This window comes from Notamacropus eugenii, chromosome 4, assembly GCF_028372415.1.
Source record: "Notamacropus eugenii isolate mMacEug1 chromosome 4, mMacEug1.pri_v2, whole genome shotgun sequence".
NCBI classification, from domain to species: Eukaryota; Metazoa; Chordata; class Mammalia; order Diprotodontia; family Macropodidae; genus Notamacropus; species Notamacropus eugenii.
In genome coordinates, this window is record NC_092875.1 from 104,323,355 (window position 1) to 104,338,660 (window position 15,306).

Genomic DNA, 15,306 nt, shown 5'->3' on the forward strand with positions numbered 1-15,306 from the left:
TAAGACCTACAGTCCTTCAATATAGTAGCTTCTAGGTCTTATGTAATCATTATTGTAGTCTCATGATATTTAGATTTTTTTTTTCTTTTTGATTACAATATTTTCTCCTTAATCTAGGAGCTTTGAAACTTGGCTATGATAGTCCTGTAAATTTTCCTCCTAGATTCTCTTTCAGGTGGCAATCCATGAATTTATTCTATTTCTATTTTGCCTTCTTGTTCAAGAACTTCAGGACAATTTTTCTTGATAATTTCTTGTAACATTATATCAAGATTTTTTTTTTAATCTTAATTCTCAGGTAGTCTAACTATTCTTATATTATTTCCCCTCAATCTATTCTCCAAATGAGTTATATTTTGGATGAGATGTTTCACCTTATCTTGTATTTTCTCCATTCTTTTGATTTTGCTTTATGATTTCTTGGTGTCTTAGAACATCATTAGCCTCCCTTGCCCAATTTTTGTTTTCAAGGAATTATTTTCTTCCTTAAGTTTTTGAGTCTCTATTTCGAATTAGTTGACATTCTTTTCTTAATTTTCTCAATTTTCTTGGATTGTACTTTTTTCTAATTTTTCCTTAATCTCTTTTATTTGATTTTTAAAAATACTTTTAAAGTTCTTCCAAGAACTCTTTTAGTGACTGGGACTATTTGATGTTTCCCATTAACAAAGAAATGGCTTTTTTAACTCCATTATCTTCCTCTGAATATGAACCCAGATCTTCTCTATCCCCATAGTAGCTATCTATGGTTGGTTTCATTTTTCTTTGCTTACTCATTCTTATTTATTTATTTTGTTTTATTTTATTTTTTAGCAGCTATTAATGCAATCAAGTTCTAGTCCTGAGGTGTAGGGAATGATGCCTCAAGCCTCAGGTCCTTCTTCATGTTATTTTCTGAGGTCTGTCTCTGGGTTCAACCTTGGGCTCTACTCTACTCTCTTAAGCCACAGCTAGAACTCTCCACCACACTGTCCCACAAATGATTTTACTTCCTTCAGCTTGCTCTGGTGGCTGCAAACTGCATTTTCCTCTCTACCCTGGAACTGAAACCAAGGACTCTGCTCTCCTGCAAGTGCCCATAGCCAGCAGGGTCCCCACCCTTCACTACTGCACTCACCAAATGTGTGCTAGTTCTTTCTTCTGACAGCCACAGCCCAGGACACATCTAGTCAACATAGCTGTGCTTGACATCCCTTGACAGTGGAAGGTCCTTAAATCTCCTACATAGCCATCAGAACCCCACACTGTCTGCAAAATGGAAGTTTCTAAGATTGAGGCTGACTTTCAACCCAGCTGTCTGTAGGGCTTGCTTATTGACTCTGCAGAATTGGCCTCAAGGTGTCTGTATTTCATTCCAGCAGAACCTCTGCCTCTGAAGGTGGGGTCTTTCCTTAGAATTGTCAGATTGTCTTAGGAGAACTGCTTTACGCCATGTTTATTTCTGCAGTTTTGAGGCAATGTTCTGCCTTTTTTTGTGAGGAAATTTGGAGAATCTAAAGTTTTCTGACCTACTCTGCCATCGTCCCAGAATCTTCTCCCCATTCTTCTTTTTCAGAGAGAACTAAAGACCTCATAGAATAATGTCTTGACTTGCTCATAAAAAGGATTTAATTGAGACAGTTACACAAGAATTGCCAGCCTCATTTTCTCTCATCAAAATCCAAGGTCAAGACAAAAGTCAGGACAACTGGCAATGGCTTGAGATGCAGTGGGTGACCTTGGCATCTTTTATGTCTGACCAAGCTCTAAGCTTTCCACGGGCCTGCTTTGGCCACCTTCATGGTCATTGGAACAGCTTGTTCTCATATGCTCATTCTGCCAGAGGAAGTCTTCACATGCTTGGGGAAAACATCCCCCTAACTCATTGATGGGTTAAGGTCTACTGGTTACCCTCAGCCATTCTACCTCTTCTTAGAGCTACAAGTGTGTTTGTCCTTCATTGCCGAAGAAGACCATGCCATCAGAAAAATAATGACATGACTTGTACTTTGTTTTGAGTGAGGGAGGGCTATGCAGGTCACCAGCCTCACTTCTCCTCCAGAGCCATCTGAATCCAGTGACCAGATATTCATCAGGATGACTGGAGATGACCCAGAATGAGGCAACTGGGGTTAAGTGACTTGCCCAAGGTCACACAGCTAGTGAGTGCCAAGTGTCTGAGGTGAGATTTGAACTCAGGTCCTCCTGACTCCTGCATTGGTGCTCTATCCACTGCACTACCTAGCTGCCCCAAAGGGGCATAAGGGCCACAAGTGAAAGTTATATAACAGATGGACACCAAAAGTGGATACACCGCCCTGAAAAAGAGTTGGTAATCCCTGACCCTGGAGGTGGTAGTACTCACTGACCCCATACATGCACACACACATACACACACACACACACATACACACACACACACACACATACACACACACACACACACACACACACACACACACACACACACATACACACACCACTAAAATTCTGAGGCAGAAGATGTAGCTGGTCTGGCTCTGGGAAAGTGGACCAGAAAAGACATATTTATTACACTTAGATCCTTTCTAGCTCTCCTATGATTCTATATTCTAAAATTATTTTTCTTTAGGTCACTTCCATTTCTTTCATGCTGTGTTCTGTATTCTAATATAGTATCCTCCTTCCAGCTGTGACATTGTACGTTCAATGTTCTAACATTCTATTCTAAGGTCCCACTCAGCTCTAACATTCTCCATATACATAATTCGTACAAATTTAACGTTTAATAAATGTTTGTTGAATTTGCATTTGTATGTTTCTTGGCTGTTCAGTTATTTTGTAGCAGACAAATTGCAAGTTCCAGTGTTCAAAATGAAGTCATTTTATGAATGCTCACCATTCCTAAACAGCAGGAGGTACTGCCATACAAAAAACGAAAATAAACACATTTCCTTTCTAGCTATTTATGATGTGCTCACCTCTTTTCAAACTCCATCACTCTCTTTCAAGGCACTGTGTAAAGACTCCATGGAAAAGATTTAATGTACATCCAGCTGAGCTGCCAATATTATAGCTGATTTCCAAGGAAAATTACTAATATCAATCAAACCATCCCTGAGTTTGATATGCATTAGTAGAGCCCACAGCAAAGCACCCCAATGTGATTGGACTTTTCATAAGGCAGGTTGAAGCAAAGTCCCTTTCCATTAAACAGCAAACAAACAAAGAGGAAACACCTCATCTTGTCCACTTTGAGTATGTTTCCTTTCTCTATAATCAGACAATTTTTAGTCATCAACCCAAGGAGGCACTGGCTAGTTTCTTTGGATTTAAAAATAACATTTTTTTTCCAGCAACTTCTGACTGATTGGAAAATCGCAGTGGTTAGCCAAACCCAAGTATTTAGAGGGCTAATAATAGTAATAATAATACCACATTATTACAGTAACCTAGTATAATGGAAAGAGTGTTGGGTTTAGAATCGGGAAAGTTGGTGTGTAATGCTGGTTCCTACACATATATATTAGTGAAGTGGTCATTGGCAAATTACTTCAACTTTCTGAGCCTTGGTTTCCTCATTTGTAAAACTGAGATAAAGTAATCCCAAGACCTGAACTCCCTGGCCCCCAAGGTGCATTGTGGGAGAATAACTATGTAAACCATAAACCATAAACCTCTGAATGTGAAGAATTCACATAAACTTAGGGAGACTGATATGAATTGATAAAGAATGAAATCAGCAGAACCAGAGGAACAATTTACGAGATGATCACAATGACGTGAAGGAAATGTACTTGAAAGATGTCATAATGGAGATTAACAAAGTGGCAAAATATTACTTTGAGAGACTAATAATGAAGTATGTTTCCACCTCTTGGAAAAGAAGTGATAGACTAGGTGTGTAGCATGAGACATACATTTTTAGACATGGCTTATGTTTTGCTGAACTATACTCAATTTGCTACAAGTGAGGGCTTAGAAGGGGTTGAATCAATAACTATGGAGTATTTTTTAAGAAAGAAAAAAACACTGATAAAAGTTTTAAAATGCATAGAAAAAAAGGAGTTCAGCGGATACAAATAAGACAATTTTGTTACTACCTAATAACATTTAATATGCAACATGGTTTCATGTTTTTATACACAATCCATATTTTGTATATTGAAATGTTTATTGATGATTTGGTTTATAATAAAATAGAATTTTTAAAAATAATTTAAAACTACAGAAATGTGAGTTACTATTTGTGACTATTCGCAGATTATTTTTGTTACTCAGTTGTTCAGCGATATTCGACTCTTCATGACCCCATGAACCATGGCAAGCCAATATTGTCCATGGGGCTTTCTTTTTTTCTTAACATTATTTTTCATTTACTTTTATTTACCCCAATTATATGTAAAAACAATTTTAATATTTTTTCTTTCAAATTTTTAGTCCAAATTCTCTCCCACCTCCCTTCCCATCTCTCCTCCATCATTGAGAGGGGAAGCAATTTCACATAGATTGTACACGTGTAGCCATGCAAAGCACATTTCCATGTAAGTCATACTATTAAAGAAAACCACCCTCCCCCCCAAAAAAAAGAAAAATAAAGAAAAAGTATCTTCAATTTGCATTCAGGCTCTACCAGTTTTTTCTCTGGAAATGGACATCACCTTTCATTTTAATTCTTTATAATTGTCTTGGATTGTTGTTTTGCTGAGAATAGCTAAGCTAGTCACAGAAGATCATCATATAATATTGCTGTTTCTGTGTACAATGTTCTCCTGTTTCTGCTCATTTCACTTTGCATCAGTTCATTTATGTCTTTCCAGGTTTTTCTGAAAGCATCATACTCAACATTTCTTATAGCACAATAGTATTTCATCACAATCATATACAACAACTTGTTCAACCATTCTCCAACTGATGGACGTTCCTTCTCTTTCTAATTCTTTGCCATCATTAAAAGAGCTATTCTAAATATTTTTGTATATAATTTTGTTTTTTATCTCTATGGGATACAGATGTAGTAGTGGCATTACAACCCTTTGAGTATAGTTCCAAATTGTTCTTCAGAATGGTTCAATCAGCATATTACTTTATCAATGGGGCATTATGTTTTATTTTTCCCACATCCTCTCCAACATTTGCCATTTTTCTTTTCCGTCATATTAACCAATCTGATAGGCATGTGGTGAGAGTCTAGAGTTCTTTTAATTTGCGTTTCTCTAATCAATGGTGATTTAGAGCATTTTTTCATATGACTACAGATAACTTTGATTACTTTATCTGAAAACTGCCTGTTCATGTCCTTTGACCTTTTATCAGTTGAGGAATAACTCTTATTTCTGTAGATTTGATTTACTTTTTTATATGTTTGAGAAATGAGGTCATTATGAGAGAAACTTGCTGTATAAATTTTTTTCCCAGTAATGATTACTAAGTATTTCCCCCCATTCTATTTTGCCCCTGTTTATCCTACTTTGTCTCTCCTTTCACCTAATCCATTCTCAAAAATGTTTTACTTCTGATTTTTACCTTCCCCAATCTTCCCTCCCTTTTATCACCCATCTACTCTCCCACACCATCCTCTGTTTCCCTTATCCTCTTCCCCTCCTTACCTGTATGGTAAGACAGATTTCTACACCCAACTCAGTGTATATGTTTCTCCTTCTGTGGTTGTATTGTTAATGTATTTGTACTTAATTTGAAGACCTTTCCCACCCATTAAAAGGTCCATGTGCCCTGCTTAAATCACATGGAAGCCTACCACATGTGGTAGGAGGAGCTTGCTGAACAGGTGGAACAGGAAGGGTAGAGCAGATCTGGAAAGAATTGATGAGAGCAGTTAGGAGTGAGAGGACACAGGCTGGCACAGTTAGTCTTGTGAGTGTTTGCTTGTAGGAAGTGTAGTGTGGGGGGTGGGAGGATGGAGGCTTGGGAATGGCATTGTCTCATGCAGTGCTAATGTGTACTGACTTCTTGGTTACTATGATGGATTTGGCTATCTGGTGTTGGGATCTGACTTTTCTGGAATCTGAATAAATGTTTTTCTTCTGCCTACTATATGGAGAGTCTGTTATACTTTGAGATTCAGAACCATGCCAGCATATTCAGAGTGGCCGTCAGGGCTGTGTGATACAATAGTCAAGGAGGATAAGGTGAATTCCTCTAAACAGGTGTTCTTGACCTTGGTTATAAGGATAGATTTCAGGGGATCTGTGAAATTGGAAAGGAAAAAAAATACATCTTTATTTTTCACTAAACTCTAACTAAAATTTAGCATTTCTTTCCTGCAATTAGAAATATAGACTTCAAAACATTGTTTTGAAAAGGAGTCCATGACACAGAAAAAGGTTAAGATGCCCTGCTCTACCATATGGCAGCCCTTCTGAATACATGAAGACAGCTTTCACATTTCCCTTCAGTCTTCTCCATGGAAGAACCCTGTGACCTCAAACTTAGGGAGATAGAAAGGAAAAGGGAAGGAATGTCTGAGTTAGAAGCAACACCTGTTATGTGCTGACAACACTATAAGGCTGTGATAAGACTCATTCAGCTGCTGCTCCTTTTGGCAGATCCACCAAGGATGCAAATAGCTGAAGGACCATAGCAGAAGAGGAGAAAACAATCTGCTATGTCTAGTACCATTGTGGCTAGGAGCTCACTTATTCTTCCAGTGTAGCTGCTGGGAGAATGGAGAAGAAACTCCTTCCTTGTCTCCCTTCTACCCCTGCCCTGTTACTCTCTCTTGCCCTTGGTCCTTGAAACCCCACCCACTGCTTTACCCACTAGGAAGCAGCTTGACATCATGTAGCAGAACTGGTCTTTTAAGTAGGGCAGGAAGACCATTTGGTTTCCTTACCACTTGACACATAAAGGGCCCAGTCTAAGGAGAATTAGAGTCAGTGGTTTTATCTAAACTTCTACTGCCCTGCTGGCAATATCTTCATGACTTAGAGGGACTGATTGCTGTGGTTAAGAAGGGAGTGGTGATATTTGGTCAAATATCATTTAATTCAATATCATTTTTAACTATGGAAATTGTGTTTTTTTCCTCTTATCAATAAAATTATGTTATTGCATTTTATGGTCCATGAGTACCTCACTGGTTATTAACCCCTGCATCTAAGTCATTGGTGTGGGCTAGGTTAGGCTTAGCCCAGAGGAGTAATCTTAGGTCACAAATCCATCCATACTGCATATGCACAAAACACACACAAATGTAAATACACACACACAATAACACAATACACACAAAGAAAACTATTAGGAATTCAGGAGTCTTCCAGCTATGTAGTTTCATCATAAAGAGGTATTACATTATTTATTTTTTTGTCATTTTCAGTCACATCCAACTCTTAGTGACCCCTTTTGGGGTTTCTTGGCAAAGTTACTAGAGTGGTCTTACCATTTCCTTCTCCAGCTTACTTCAGAGATGAGGAAACTGTTTAAGTGACTTTTCCCAGTGTCACACAACTGGTAAATATCTGAGACCAGATGTGAACTCAGGCCTTTCTGACTCTAAGCTTAGTAATCTATATACTGTGTCACTAACTGATTTATAGTATGATCTAATGATATTGGCCAAGTAATGCAATGGATGCTGGGCCTGGAGTCAAGAAGACCTGAGTTCAAATTTGGCCTAAGTTACTGTCTGTGTGACCATGGGAAAGTCACTTAACTCTGTTTAGCTCAGTTCCCTCATCTGTAAAATGAACTGGAAAAGGACATGGTGACATTCTCCTCCACACAACTTTAAAATAACTTGTCAAATCAAATTTTGGAACAACAGAACCAAAAAAAGTTCAGAGTGAGACATTTTTTCTAGTGTAAGACAATTCAAGAGGTTGGCAGGAGAGGTCTGTGATACTGGTGTGGCAGCTGGCCTGGTTGATGAGAGTAAATAGAGCAGAGGGATAAGGGCTTTACCTCACAATAGAAGGTTTTACTGTACTTTAGAAGGTTTACTGTACTTAAACCCTACCAACCAACAGGGAGCAGCCAATTAGTAAGAATACTTAGTTAAAAGAGGAAGCAACAACATCGAATGACCAATTTTGATAGACTTGGCTCTTCTCCTCAAGGCAATGGTCTAAGACAATTACAAAGGACTCATGATGGAAGCTGCTATCTACATCCAGAGAGAGAACTGTGGAGTTCGAATGCAGACCAAAGCATAATATTTTTCCTTTTTTGTGTGTTTTTTTCTCATGCTTTTTCTACTTCTTTACAACATGACTAATGTGGAAATATGTTTAATACGATTGTATATGTATGGCCTATATCAGATTGCACACCATCTTGAAGTGGGGGGAGGGAAAGGAAGGGAAGGAAAAGTTAAAACTCAAAGTCTTGTAAAGGTGAATGTTGAATAATATTTTAATAATATTTTTAATTTTTAATATTTTAATTTTAATAAGGTAAATAATATTGTTAAAAAATAAAATAGGAAGCTATAAGAAGGCAAGATTTCTCCACCAAGACTAAACTCTAGGTAAGTTCCTCCCTGGCATGGAACTAGCCAGCAGTCTATCAGTTCTGTCTCTCTCCAACACAATGGAATCTTAGGATTCTACCCATACGAAAGCTGAAATGAATTCCCAAGCGAATAAGTGGTCAAAGGACATGACCAAATAATTTTCCAAAGAATTCCAAACTATCTGCAATCACATGAAAAATGGTTTCAGGTCACTTGTAAATAAGTTCAATGCAAGAACATGATGATAAGCAGTATTTGAAAAGAATAAGTTTAATAATAAGTAATTATTACAAGGAACACAAACAAGTTACAGAAAAATGGAAACTTAGTAATGACATCATGAATTAGTGAGTCCAAGAACAATACATAGGACCAATTAATAACTATTCATAAAAGAAAGATAATAATGAGACTATATTCCAGAATTTTTGTCTGTAGCTAAAGCACATGTCACATTTGCAAAATAGAAAAAAAATTAATAAACTAAAAATGCAATTTTAAAAATTAGAAATCAACAAAAAATAGCTAAAAAGGAAATTTTGACACTAACAGGAGAAATAGACAAAACTGAAAATCAAAAAGATTACAGAATTGATCAGCTAAACTGAAAACTAGCTCTTTGAAGATGAAAACTTTATAGGAAATAACAAATGTAAGTTTCATTCAAAATGACTATGAATAATCTAAAAACCAAGAGTCAGAATTATATGTAATGGAGACATTGTATTATTTCTAATAATATCAAGGTAAATCAGGTTACACAGTGGCTAGAACACTAGGCCCAGAGTCAGAAAGACCAGAATTCAAATCTAGTCTCAGACACTCACTAACTGTGTTGCCTAGGCAAGTTACTTAACCCTATTTCCTTCAGTTTCCTCATCTGTAAAATGAACTGGAGAAGAAAATGACAAACCACTCTAGCATCTTTGCCAAGAAAACCCCAAGTGATGTCAAGAAGAGTCAAACACCAATAAAGTTACTGAGCAACAACAACAAATCAAGAATTTCCATTATCACTATTACTAATCCTAGAAATGCTAGCTGTACAGCTAACCCAAAAAAAAAATTTTTTTTAGAGGGGAATATACGTAAGCAAAGAGGAAACAAAACAATCACTTTTTTTGAAGATGGTTTATTAAGAGAACCATAGAAAATCAACTAAAAACTTAATTGCAACAACTAACAACTTTAGCAAGCTTCAAGATATAAAAATTAATCCTCATTAATGCATAAGAATTCTGTAGACTACCAATAAAACTAAGCACAAAGAAAAAGAAAAGGGAAATTCCATTTAAAATAAATATAGAATTTATAAGATACTTGATAGTCTACCTGACAGGACTCACATAAGAACTACATGAATACAAGACCAAAACACTTTTTACATACATATAGACCTAAGTAATTAGAGAAATATTGGTTGCTCATGAGTAGGCCACACCAAAATGATAAAATGGCAATATTTCCTAAATTAATTTACTTACACTGTGCCATATCAATGAAACTACCAAAGATTACTTTATATAGAGCTAGAAAAAATAATGAAATTCATCTGAAGAACAAAAGACCAAGAATTTCAAGGTAAATAATGAAAAAAAAATTGAGAAGGAAGGAGACCCAGTACAAGATCTCAAATTGGGGTATAAATGAGTAATCATTAAAATGATTTGATATTGATTAATAAATAGAGAGGTAAATCAATGAAACAACAGTAAATATACACATACAGAAGCAAATGAACACAATAACCTTACCTTCGAAAAATTTAAAGACTCTCAACTACTTGGAAAAGAATTCATTATTTGACAAAAACTAGGAGAAAACTGGAAAACAGATTAGCAGGAACTTAGATATAGACCAGAACCTCACACCATATTCCAAGATTGTCGGTGTTTGTCCTTTGTTCTCGAAGGGGATCATGACATTGAGAAGGTGATGCCATGACTTACAAGTGAATTGGATTTAAGTGAGAGAGGGTGTACGAAGTCCAGCCTCACTTTCTCCTCTGGAGTCATCTGGTCCAGTGACAAGATATAGGTCAGGACAATTGGAGATGGTCCCCATATTCCAAGATAAGCTCTAAATGGATGCATAAATGTTGGTATCATAAACAAATTAAAGGAACAAAGAAAAATTAGATATGCTACACCTCTATATACTAGGAAGCTTTGCAAAATATCTCATTTTCCAGTTTCTCTATCCCAATTATTCACATGGACCCTAGAAAGTGGGCCCTAGAGAGAGACATTAACAAAATTACTAGAAAAGCAATTCTTCAAGAGTTTCATCTTCTCCCCACCTCCTCCTCTCCCTTACATGCACATTCATTGTTGATGTTCATGACATCATTACCACCAGGTCTTCAATGTTGTCCCCCAGACAATGAATACTTCCTGCCTCTTGCCCACAAAGTTGTTGCTGTGATTAAACTGAACCAGGAGGAGGCCTATAAAAACCCCTCTATATGTAGAAGATGGGGAATATAGAACTGGAAAACAATTTATGTAAAGGAGGCTTGGGTACTAAAGTAGAGATAAAGTTCATCATCAGTCAGTCTTGGTGGCATGATAGCCCAAATTGCTGAGAGGAACTCTGACTGTATTCACAAAACTATAGGGTCCATATAAAGCAAGCAATAGTCCTGCTGGACCTCTCCTCTGTCAGACCACATTTAGAAGAGTATGTCCATGTATGGATGCCAAATTTTTATAAATTTATAAATATTTCAAGAAAAGGTAACTAGAATAATGAAGGAGATTTGAAACCATTAAATATACGGAAGAGTTGAGGGAACTGTGACTGCTTAGCATGAAATAAGCTTAAAGAAGATACTATAGCCCTCTAAGTATTTGAAAAATTTTCACATGGAAGAGGCATGACTCTTACAGTTTAACTAGAGGAAGAATAAATGTGTAAGGAGTAGGCAGCTAGGGGGAGCAGTGGATAGAACATTGCAATTGAAGTAGGGAAGACCTGAGTTTAAATTAGCTGACCCTGGGCAAGTCACTTAATCTCCATCTGCTTCAGTTTCCTCAAATGAAAAATGAGAAGAAGAAGAAAAAACAGGAGGAGGAGGAGGAGGAGGAAGAGGAGAAGAAGAAGAAGAAGAAGAAGAAGAAGAAGAAGAAGAAGAAGAAGAAGAAGAAGAAGAAGAAGGAGAAGAAGAAGAAGAAGAAGAAAGAAGGAAGAAGGAAGAAGGAAGAAGGAAGAAGAAGAGGAAGAGGAAGAAGAAGAAGAAGAGGCAGAGCCAAGATGGCAGAGTAAAAGCAAGGACTTCCCTGAACTCTCCCCCAAAGTCCTCCAAATACCTGTAAAAAACGACTCTACACAAATTCTAGAGCTATGAGGCTCATAAGATGACAGAGTGAAAATATCCCCAGTGCAAGACAACCTGCAAGTTGACAGGAAGGGTCCTTCACACCAGGCAGGAAGCAGAGTACAAGCAATGGGGTATAGAAATCCATCTTGACCTTCAAGAAAGTAAAGGGGAAGGGGATGGCAAGGGGAATGATAAAAGGGAGGGCAGACTGGGGAAAGGGATAATCAGAATGCATGTCATCTCAGGGTGAGATGGAGGGGAAATGCGGAGAAAATCTGGAACTCGAAATCTTATGCAAATGAATGTTGAAAACTAAAAATAAATGAATACATTTAAATCTGAAGAAGAAGAAAAAGACTCACCTGCCGCTCCCTCATTGTGATGATCAAGTAAGTTAATAGTAAAGCATTTAGTTCAGTGCCTGGCACATAGTAGGTGCTTAATAAATACTTAAATAAATACTGTTCCCTTCTCTTCCCCTACAGTGATTTTGGTTACTGGAGAGAAGTAGAACAAAGACTGCCAGCTTCTTTGGCTCCACCTAGACTTCTTCAGCCTTACTCCTTAACTGATTACATGACAATAAGGGTCTTTATATGGGATGCAAATATTCTCCTTGCCCCAGTTCAGTACAATGCAGAAGCTAGATCATTCAGACTCTTAAGAATTGAGGAATTTTTATTGTGACTTTTGCCACTTCAGAAATTGACATAACCTACAAATCAGGGTTTGATTTATCATTTTGTCAATTATCTAAACTTAAGAAAGTAACAGAAAATGTTAACAACACAGATTAAACTCAACCGTGTGTCATGTCTACTTTTTTCCCCTGAGAGTTAATTGTAAAATATTTAGCAGAAGACACTTGCCCCAGCTCCACCCAAATCTTTTGCAGATTTGTTAATCAAAGTTTCCTGGATCATAATTAGGACTTGATGTCATATCAGATATTAAAAGGAATTTAGGACCATAACTCAAATGAGAGTTTTTGCTGAAAGAATCTAGCTAGGAATAAGAGGAAAATTACCTCAAAAACAGACTTTCAAATGACTAAAAGTTTCTCCCACTAGAGAGTAGGTGGTAGTAGCTCAGTCTACATCAAAACAGAACTAAAATCAGGTCCTCTTACTCCAAACTGAGGCCCTTTCCTCCCTTTAATGAAGGGAATGGGAGTACCTCTAGAATTCGACATTACTCTGATTACGTTTCTTTTTCTTAGAAGATGACCAGCTGTGCACTGAGTTTAATATACAGTTCTCTTTAATTATGTAATATTTTGTTAGTATTTTATTTTGGTATGTGGCACATTACTGTTTTCATTTTGTATCTTTTTCTCAAATTCTGTTAAATGCATATTTTATTTAATAACAATTAAAAAATCAACAAGAGAAAAGTCACCAATTAAAAAAAAATTAAACATATTTCCCTTGAGCCACAATCTAGAAAACTAACAGAACCTTCTCTCTATAACAGAAGTTCCAATCTGGAACCCACAGCAGTGGTCTGTGGATAGATTTCAGGGAATGGATAAACTTGGAATGGGGAAAAATACATACATATATATATGTATATATATATATATATATATATATATATATATACACATACATACATACATACATACATATCTCAATTTTGACTAACCTCTAATTGAAATTTAGCATTTCTTTCAATTATTTAAAAAACATTACACTCAGAAGGGATCCATGGGCTTTATCAGACTACCAAAGGGTCTATAACAGAAAAAAATTAGGAATCTTGATGGGGGAAAAGCCAATGGTATCAGAAAGCAGTGGCTCAACAAAGATGCTACATTGCATGTAATGACCAGAAGATGGCACCAGAGAAAAGCATCATCTAGGGATGGATGCCCAGTTAAGAATATAAGAGATCAGTTCCATGGAGACACCTGGCAGAGACTAGCCCGATGACACTGGCAGCACTACAGCAGAGGAGATGTGAGTTATCCCAGCCATGCATGTTCCAAGCCATCTGTTTCACCCACTGTGTCCTGTTACACCTGTTCCTTGGTGTACTCCCTGTATGTGTGCCAGCTCCCAATGTTAGTTAAGTAACTTGTGGAAGAATGCGCCTTTGTATGAATGGGGAAAATCTTTCTCATCACTTATATTACTAAACTCTCAGCCCTAGGCCATGGTTTACATTCCATTCACAATTTTGCTGAGTACTTCAAAAACTTGATTTACCAAAACAGCAAAGTAACACTCTTATTTATACACAGCTTTTTAAAGTACATATTGTATAAAGGGTAGTATACTTCAAGATTAAAGAAAGAATAAATGTAAAAAGAAGTAGTAAAGTTCAGTTTCAGAGTTGTTATCCAGCCAATATCTGTTATCACTCTTTTTTTTTGTTTGTTTTGAAGAAACTGTCAATATCACTTGTAAACATTTTCTAAGGAACTTCTGTCCATTATATAAGTTTATAAGCCAAGAAGTAACACTTCTGTCTTGAAGACCTGGAAGTTTTACTTTCTTTTTAATTCTTTTAACTTTTTGTTCTCCTTTAAAATTGAATGAATCTGAACCAATGTGCAATATTTTTGTGCTCACATAAGTTTTCTAAATATATACGTGTGACTTGTTGGTGGCATGATTTGATACGATCTGAGTCCTGATCTTCTTCTGCAGAGAGAAGGCCAAGTGCAGTGTCTGGGAAGACCATCTTGCTATCTGCGGGCCAGAGGAGGGAGAGGCAAGCCCAGGAGTTCCACTGAGGCTGCAAGCTCTTTCTTTCAGTCTTTAAGATGAGTATCGGGCAAGAATTGTAGCTATATGCTCCCATAAAATATTGGTAGCTCAGGAGATGATATATTCAGAACAAAAGATGCTTCCCTGATCACTCTTAATGGTGGAGTTAATCACTTTTGGCTTATATTTTTTGTCTTAGTCCTTTCCCAATAAACACTGATTATACAAAAGACCATCATAAATAGTGAATAAGAAGTAAACCCACTATCCAAACAAAAGAGTAAACAAAAGTCAAGGAAATTATACAGTTAGAATAGACCAACAAATAAATGGATTTTATTGCTGAGTTGTTTTTCAATCATGTCCATCTCTTTTTGGGGTTTTCTTGGCAAAGATACTGGAGTGTTTTGCCATTTCCTTCTCTAGTTCATTCTACACATGAGGAATTGAAGCAAACAACCTTACAGGACTTACCCAGGCTCACACAACTAGTAAGCGTCTGAGGTCAGATTTGAACTCACGAAGAAGAGTCTTTCTGACTCTAGCACTGGCATGCTATTCACTGTACCACCTAGTGATGGATGGATGGACGGATGAACGGATGGATGGATGGATGGATGGATGAATTAATTAATTCTTCAACTACTAAGGATCCTTTCCAACTTTAACATTCTCTCGTCTATGAAAGTGGTTTTATAATGTAGGCAAAAGACCACTGCACTATGAATTGGGAGGCCTGAGTTTTTCCACCTACCAATTTTATCACCTTTGAACTTCAGTTTTCTCATCTGTAAAAAATAAAGAGAGTAGAATTAAATGATTTCTCAAGTTCCCTTCCAGCTATAGAG

At 36.9% G+C, this 15,306-nt stretch overlaps 1 pseudogene; it reads right to left on the minus strand.

Annotated features, from left to right (window-relative positions):
• Positions 1–15,306, minus strand: part of LOC140502296 (nucleosome assembly protein 1-like 1 pseudogene) — a 51,427-nt pseudogene that overhangs the window by 32,091 nt on the left and 4,030 nt on the right.